At 46.0% G+C, this 7804-nt stretch overlaps 1 pseudogene; it reads right to left on the bottom strand.

Moving 5' to 3' along the window:
* Positions 1-2495: 2495 nt before the first annotated feature.
* LOC112441122 (small nucleolar RNA U3) lies at positions 2496-2575 on the bottom strand (annotated as a pseudogene).
* Positions 2576-7804: the final 5229 nt, after the last annotated feature.

Genomic DNA, 7804 nt, shown 5'->3' with positions numbered 1-7804 from the left:
TTGCAAATCTGTATCTGTGTATATGCATATACTTGTCTTTCATATATGTAATTTTGTATGTGTATCATTCGAGTGTGACTTGTGTACATGTATGACCCAGGTTCAAAGTTATGTGTGCACCACGTGTGGATGCATATGTGCCTCTGGGTGTGTTTGCATCTCTGTATGCATGCCTATGCATGTGTGTATCATCTGTGTAATTATTTGATGAGAGAGGGAGCATGTGTGTGTTCCTGCTCCATGGGGGATGACAGGCAGTTGGGAAGACGCTGAGCCCATTTTATCTGAGGTTAACAGGGGTCACATTTCACTCCTGGAAGTCCCCCACCCTCCTCCCCACTACATACAATTAAGCCTCAGTGTGGTGGAAAGACAGCCAGTAGACATTAAGAAAGGTCAACAGTATTATCGGCTCCTAATCCAATTAGTTACTGTTTATTTGGGAATCCAGCTCCAGGTCAGCTTCTAGGGAGGAGGCCTGGGAGAAAGGAGGGCATTTGATGGGATGAGCTGAAAGAAACTAAGATGGCCAGGGCTGTGGAAGGCGGGAGCTGTCCCCAAAGCATCGCCAGTTAATGCACCTCCCACTGGCTATTTTGAAGCTGGGTAGGGGTGGGGATGGGCCTGTGCTTCACAGGAGGGGCTGAGACCTGGGGTTTCATCTCTAGAGATTGGAGTATAAAGGAAGGGGAGTTCTCTCCCTCACCTTGAGAGACTTCCTGCCTCTTTCCACCCTAGCAGGTGGACTGAGAGCTGGGCAGGCTGCTTTGGGGGTGTGGGCAGGTTCCCTTGGGATGGGAGAGTCAGAGGAGGAGATGTTGGGAAATGCACTATTAGTTTTTGAAGCCACTTCATTAATCCTGCCCTCTATTTTATTTCCCTTTTTCTCTTCCCACATCCTTTTCTGAGCCCTAGCCCTCTACTCACTCCCACCTCCATGCCAGGACATGCAGGGACCCTAGCTTAGTCCCATAGGGTCCCCACTACTGAGTATAAAGAGTGGAAGAGACCTAGAACTTGGCCTTGTGGCCTTGGATAGAGAGTGGCCCAGGAACTGAGGTCTCTGGGCAGAGGGGAATTGGTGGGTTGGTCTTTGCCATGCTCTAACCTCTGAGAGATGGACAGTACCCTGGGATACCCAGGTTATGGGGGAAAGTACTAACAGGAGGAGGAGAGTTGGCTGATGGACTCTCAGGCCAGATCCCAGGGGGTTCTTCATGAGCTCAGCAGTTACAGGTCTGCAGGAACTGACCATCCCCACAAGCAGACCATCCCTACATGCAAATCAGAGTGACAGGATTAGTCGTGCTTCTCATGGAGCTCAGTGGGGCCACTTTCGCTTGTTTCTTATGGTTAAGTGCATAGGCCTGAGCCCCTAGGAATCAGACTGCTTGTTCTTCCTGGTTCCAGTAGCTTCCTCTCAAGACAGAAACCCCTCATAATCTGCTTTCTTCTCATTGCCTTTTCCAAGCACATATTCATGAAAACACATACACACACACTTATGAACCTGCCTCTGAAACCCCAGGCCAGAGATGACCAGGGAGCGAAGACAGTGACAGTGGTCCTTATTTAACTTACAATGGATCTAGGTGTTTATAGACTTCCCTGAAGGGTGTTTCCCCACTTTCATCCTCCAAAAGATAACTACAGTGATGATCATACTGAAACAATAATGATGATCATACATATTTTTACCCCAGCTGTTCTCACCATTAGCTGAGCATTGAAATCACCCAGAGAAGCTTTTTAAAAATGTACATACCCAGGCCCCACCCTAGATCATGCCAATCTGGATCTTCAGGGCTGGGTCCCTGGAATCCATATATTTTAGAGAGTTCCACAGATGGTGGCTATGGTTAAATAATTCTATCAATTTACAAATTAAAATTTACAAATGGTAAAGCACTGCCTCTCATTCTCTCATTAGCCAGGGCAATATTATTATCTCCATTTTGCACATGAGGAAACTGAGGCCCAGTTGATTAATAGCGGCGTTTTGGCTGGGTGCAGTGGCTCACGCCTGTAATCCCAGCACTTTGGGAGGCCGACGTGGGCAGGTCACCTAAACTCAAGAGTTCAAGGCCAGCCTGGCCAACATGGCGAAACCCCAACTCTACTAAAAATACAAAAATTAGCCGGGCATGGTGGCGGGTGGCTGTAATCCCAGCTACTCAGGAGGCTGAGGCAAGAGAATGGCTTGAACCTGGGAGGTGGAGGTTGCAGTGAGCTGAGATTGAGCTACTGCACTCCAGCCTGGGCGACAGAGCAAGACTCCATCTCAAAACAAACAAACAAACAAACAAACAAACAAACAAACAGTGGTGTTTCCTTCCTTCCTTCCTTCTTTCCTTCCTTCCTTCCCTCCTTTCTTTCCTTCTTTCGTCTCTTCCCTCCTTCTTTCCTTCCTTCTTTCCAAAAACAAGATCTCCTGATTGCAACTAAATCTAGTCAGTGACTGGAATTTATTTACTTATTTATTTTAAAATCTATTTATTATAATTCAGCGCTCTACATATTCAGAGAAACTTATCTAGTAATGAACTAAAGAAATGATCCCTGAAAGTACAGTCTTAGTCGCTGGAATTTAGAGCACCTGGATGGGCCTGCCCTGATGCAAGAGCACAGCCTCTTCATGGACACCAATTCATTTAATATAACAAGCCTTCTTAAGCTCTTACTTAAGCACTATGGAGCATCTCAGAGGAGAAAGACAAGGCTCTTGCTCCCTACTGTGTGGCAGGCAAGGGGCAAACAGGCTTTTGTTGTCAGAGGATTCTGCATTGGTGTTCTGGTTCTATGACTTACATCCATGTCACCTTGTTCAACTATTAGTCACCCAGAGCCTCGCTTGTAAAATGGAGATAAAAATATCTACTTTCTAGAGTTGTTAATATTAAAGGCAATGGATGCTAAATTTCTAGTGCCAATAGGTGGTAAATATTATTAATATTAATATTATTTTAAAATATAAATAAATCATGATCACATCTGCTGAAATGGTTAAAATTAAAAAGGCTAGGTGGGGGCTGGGCATAGTGGCTCATACCTGTAATCCCAGCACTTTGGGAGGCCAAGGCAGGCAGATCACCTGAGGTCAGGAGTTTGAGACCAGCCTGACCAACATGGAGAAACCCCATCTCTACTAAAAATACAAAATTAGCCGGGCGTGGTGGTGCATGCCTGTAATCCCTGCTACTCCGGAGGCTAAGGCAGGAGAATCGCTTGAACCTGGGAGGCAGAGGTTGTGGTGAGCCGAGATCACACCATTGCACTCCAGCCTGGACAATAAGAGTGAAACTTCATCTCAAAAAAAAAAAAAACAGGGGGCTGGGTGGGACATGGTGGCTCATGCCTGTAATCCCAGCATTTTGGGAGGCCAAGGAGGGTGGATCACTTGAGGCCAAGCCTTCAAGACCAGCCTGGCCAACATGGCCAAACCCCATCTCACTAAAAAATACAAAAATTAACTGGGTGTGGTGGCGCATGTCTGTAATCCCAGCTACTTGGGAGGCTTAGGCAGGAGAATTGCTTGAACTCAGAAGGCGGAGGTTGTAGTGAGCCAAGATTGTGCCACTGCACTCCAGCAGCCTGGGCGACAGAGCAAGACTCTCTCTCAGAATAAATAAATAAATAAAAATAAATAATAAAAAGACTGGCCGGGCATGGTAGCTCATGCCTGTAATCCCAGCACTTTGGGAGGCCAAAGTGGGATCATCTGAGGTCAGGAGTTTGAGAGCAGCCTGGCCAACATGGCGAAACCCCATCTCTACTAAAAATACAAAAGTTAGCTGGGTGTGGTAGCATGTGCCTGTGATCCCAGCTACTCGGGAGGCTGAGGCACAAGAATCACTTGAACCCAGGAGGTGGAGGTTTCAGTAAGCCAAGATTGTGCCACTGCACTCCAGCCTGGGTGACACAGTGAGAATCTATCTCAAATAATAAATAAATAATAAAAAGACTGAAAATATTGGAGCAACTATAACTCACATACATTGCTGGTAGTGTAAGTTGGTAGCATCTCTGGACAACTCTTTGGAAGTAACCACTAAAGCTAACATATGTGTATTCTACAACTCAGCAAATCTACTCCTGCATATATATGCTCATGAGAATGAATACTTATGTTCAGCAAAAGTCAAGTACAAAAATGGTCACAGCAGCTGATTTTGTACTAACCCCAAATTGGGACAACCCAAATGTCTATCAATAATAGAATGGGTAAGTACATTTTGGTATATTTCCACAGTGGAATTCTACAAAGCAAGGAAAGACAACGGACTATTGGAAAATGCAATAATATAGGTAAATCTCAGAGATACAATGTTACATGAAATAAGTTGGACACAAAAGAGTGTATATTGTATGCTTCATTTATCTAAGTTTCAATAACAAGGCCCTATATGGTAGCTCACACCTGTAATCCCAGCACTTTGGGAGGCTGAGGCAGGCAGATTGCTTGAGCCCTGGAGTTTGATACCAGCCTGGACAACATGGTGAAACCTCATCTCTACAAAAAAAATAAAACACAGAAAAATTAGCTGGGCATGGTGGTACACACCTGTAGTCCCAGCTACTTGGGGAGGCAGAAGTGGGAGGATCACTTGAGCCCAGGAGGTCAAGGCTGCAATGAGCTGCGATTATACCACTGCACTCCAGCCTGGGCAACAGAATGAGACCTTGTCTCAAAAAAAAAAAAAAGCTTCAATAACAAGGAAAAAATATATATATTTTTCAAGACAGAGTCTTTCTCTATTGCCCAGACTGGAGTGTAGTGGTGTGAGCTTGGCTCACTGCAACCTCTGCCTCCTGGGTTCAAGTAATTCTCATGCCCCAGCCTCCCAAGTAGTTGGGATTACAGGCCTGCGCCACCACGCCTGGCTAATTTTTGTATACTTTGTAGGGATGGGGTTTTGCCATGTTACCCAGGCTGGTCTCCAACTTCTGAGCTCAAGCGATCCGCCTGCCTCAGCAACCCAAAGTGCTGGAATTACAGGCGTGAGCCACTGTGTCTGGCCCAATAACAAGGAAAATTAATCTATGATGATATAAATTAGAATAGGAGGTACTGGAGGCGGGGCGTGGTGGCTCACGCCTGTAATCCTAGCACTTTGGGAGGACGAGGTGGGCAGATCACTAGGTCAGGAGATCAAGACCATCCTGGCTAACACAGTGAAACCCCGTCTCCACTAAAAATACAAACAAAAATTAGCCTGGAGTGGTGGCGGCGCCTGTAGTCCTAGCTACTTGGGAGGCTAAGGCAGGAGAATAGTGTGAACCCGAGAGGCAGAGCTTGCAGTGAGCCGAGGTCACACCACTGCACTCCAGCCTGGGCGATAGAGTGAGACTCTGTCTCAAAAAAAAAAAAAAAAAAAAAAATAGGAGGTACTGGATTTTCCAATGAAGGATTTATTAAGGCATAAAAACTTATTTTAGCAATTGCTCATGCCTGTAATCTCAGCATTTTGGGAGACCAAGGTGAGTGGATTGCTTGAGCCTAGGAGTTCAAGACTAGCCTGGGCAACATGGTGGAACTCTGTGACTACATGTGGCATGCGCCTGTAGTCGTAACTACTGGGGAGGTTGAGGTGGGAGGATGAGCTGACCAGGGAGGTCGAGGCTATGGTGAGCTGTGATTGCGCCACTGCACTCCAGCCTGAGTGACAGAATGAAACGGTGTCTCAAGTAAATAAAGAAATACATATTTAAAAATAAAAGTTATTTCAAAAAAAGAATAGGAGATCCTGGGGAAAGAGGCAAAAGGATCCTTCTGGGACGCTAGAAATGTGCTGTATCTTCATCTGGTTAGAAGTTACAGTGTGTGTATAAAAATTCATTTAAAATTCACTTAAGGGCTGGGTATGGTGGCTCACGCCTGTAATCCCAGTACTTTGGGAGGCTGAGGCAGGCAGATCACCTGAGGTCAGGAGTTTGAGACTAGCTTGGGTAACATGGTGAAATCCCATCTCTACCAAAAATACAAAAATTAGCCGGGCATGGTGGCGTGCGCCTGTAGTCCCAGCTACTCGGGAGGCTGAGGCAGGAGAATTGCTTGAACTCAGGGGGTGGAGGTTATAGTGAGCTGAGATCATGCCACTGCACTCCAGCCTGGACCACAGAGCAAGACTCCATCTTAAAAAAAAAAATTCACTTAAGATTATTGTACTTTACTGTACATGTTATACCTCAATTAAAAAATAATTATGCTACAACTTGACAGATAAAAAACATTATGCTATCAGGCAGCCTAAGATCAGTGCCCAGGAAGGAGTATAAAGGACTATGGACCTCAAAGGAAGAGATATGCCTGGTGGTCATTGTGCTTGGGGAGGATGTTCAGGAAAGGTTTTGTAGGAAGAGCCATTTCCTATAGGACTTGAAGGAAAGGTGGGGTGTTAATAAGGAGGAGCTGTTGAGAAGGAGTTTTCCAGTTGGGGTGTAATTGTGAGCTGGGTGGGCAGCAGAAAGAAGGCTGCAAAGGCAGTTTGAGTTTAGATCAGGAAGACCCTCTCTGAATGCCAGCCAGCTGAGAAGTTCTTACTTAACTGAGTGCCATTGCTTTTGAGCAGAACAGGGACAAAATGGAGTCAGCTTTAGGTGATTCATGTGGTCACTGGTGGATTGGCTGGATGGAGGGCAGAAAGGCATTTTGGCTGCTACAATGATCCTGAGAATGAGCTTGCAGGCCTGCTGCAGCCCCAGGGCTGTGGGATCCAGGGTCTCAGGTCCTTTGGGTATCAGGGCCATGCCCCAGGAAGAGATAGAATGCAGTGATGGGAGTTGGTGGGAGAAGTGGGCATTAGGTGAGGGCTCAGCTGAGAGTAGAATCCTCAGGGAACCTCCTTCCCAAGCCCCTGCTGGCAGCATCTCTTGCTGCTTCTTCTGCATTGCTTTATCCCTGGGCAATAATTTTGTTCTCTGGTCCTTGCTCTAAAGGACTGCTGGCAGCTGGGCCCTGGAAAGCTTCTCTGTAGCTGCCTCCTGCCTCCCAGCAGGGCCCAGCATGATGCCCAAGACAGAGGAGGTGAGCAATAAATATTTGTAAAGTAAAGGCTAGAGATCTGGCTCAACTAAGACAGCAAGAGGCTATAGGAAGCCAGCAGGAAAGTCCTCAGAAGACAGAATAGCTAAAAGACTGGAAGGAAAGTGGAATTTGCCCAAGTCACATCCTTCTTATATCACTTACTAGCTGTATGATCTTGGGCAAGGTACCTTCCATGCTTCAGCTTCTATTAAGTGGGGATAATCATGGTACCAGTTTCCCTGGGTTATTGTGAGGATGAAATGAAATAAAGCATCCGAAGCATTTGGATACAAAACTTGATACAAAGTGGCACTGAAGAAATGTTAGCAATTTTTATAATTGCCTCTGAGTGGTGGGATTAAAGGTTTTCTTTCTCCTGCTTCTTTACACTTATTTTCTACTTTGCTAAGCGGGAAAAAATAAAGTAAAAGAGAGAAGAAAAAAGAAACTGGTGATAGAAACATGCTTGGAGGGGCAGCCAGAGAAACAGACACCGTTATTCAGAAACATTTCTCCAGCCCCAGAGCAGGGAGAAGGAGCTGTACCCACAAGCCTGGGTAGGAACAGGCTGGGTTTTAATCTTACAGGGTGGGAGAGGTGTAGATTGATTGGCAGGTAGATGATGTAGATCTACGAACAGATTCAATGTCTTTTTTTTGAGACAGAGTTTCACTCTTGTCACCTGGGCTGGAGTGCAATGGTGAGGCCTCGGCTCACTGCAACCTCTGCTTTTGGAGTTCAAGCGATTCTCCTGCCTCAGCCTCCCGAGTAGCTGGGATT

This window comes from Pan paniscus, chromosome 8 (genome assembly GCF_029289425.2).
Source record: "Pan paniscus chromosome 8, NHGRI_mPanPan1-v2.0_pri, whole genome shotgun sequence".
NCBI classification, from domain to species: Eukaryota; Metazoa; Chordata; class Mammalia; order Primates; family Hominidae; genus Pan; species Pan paniscus.
Note: the sequence above shows the minus strand (reverse complement) of the source record. Positions and strands in the feature narration are given on the sequence as shown.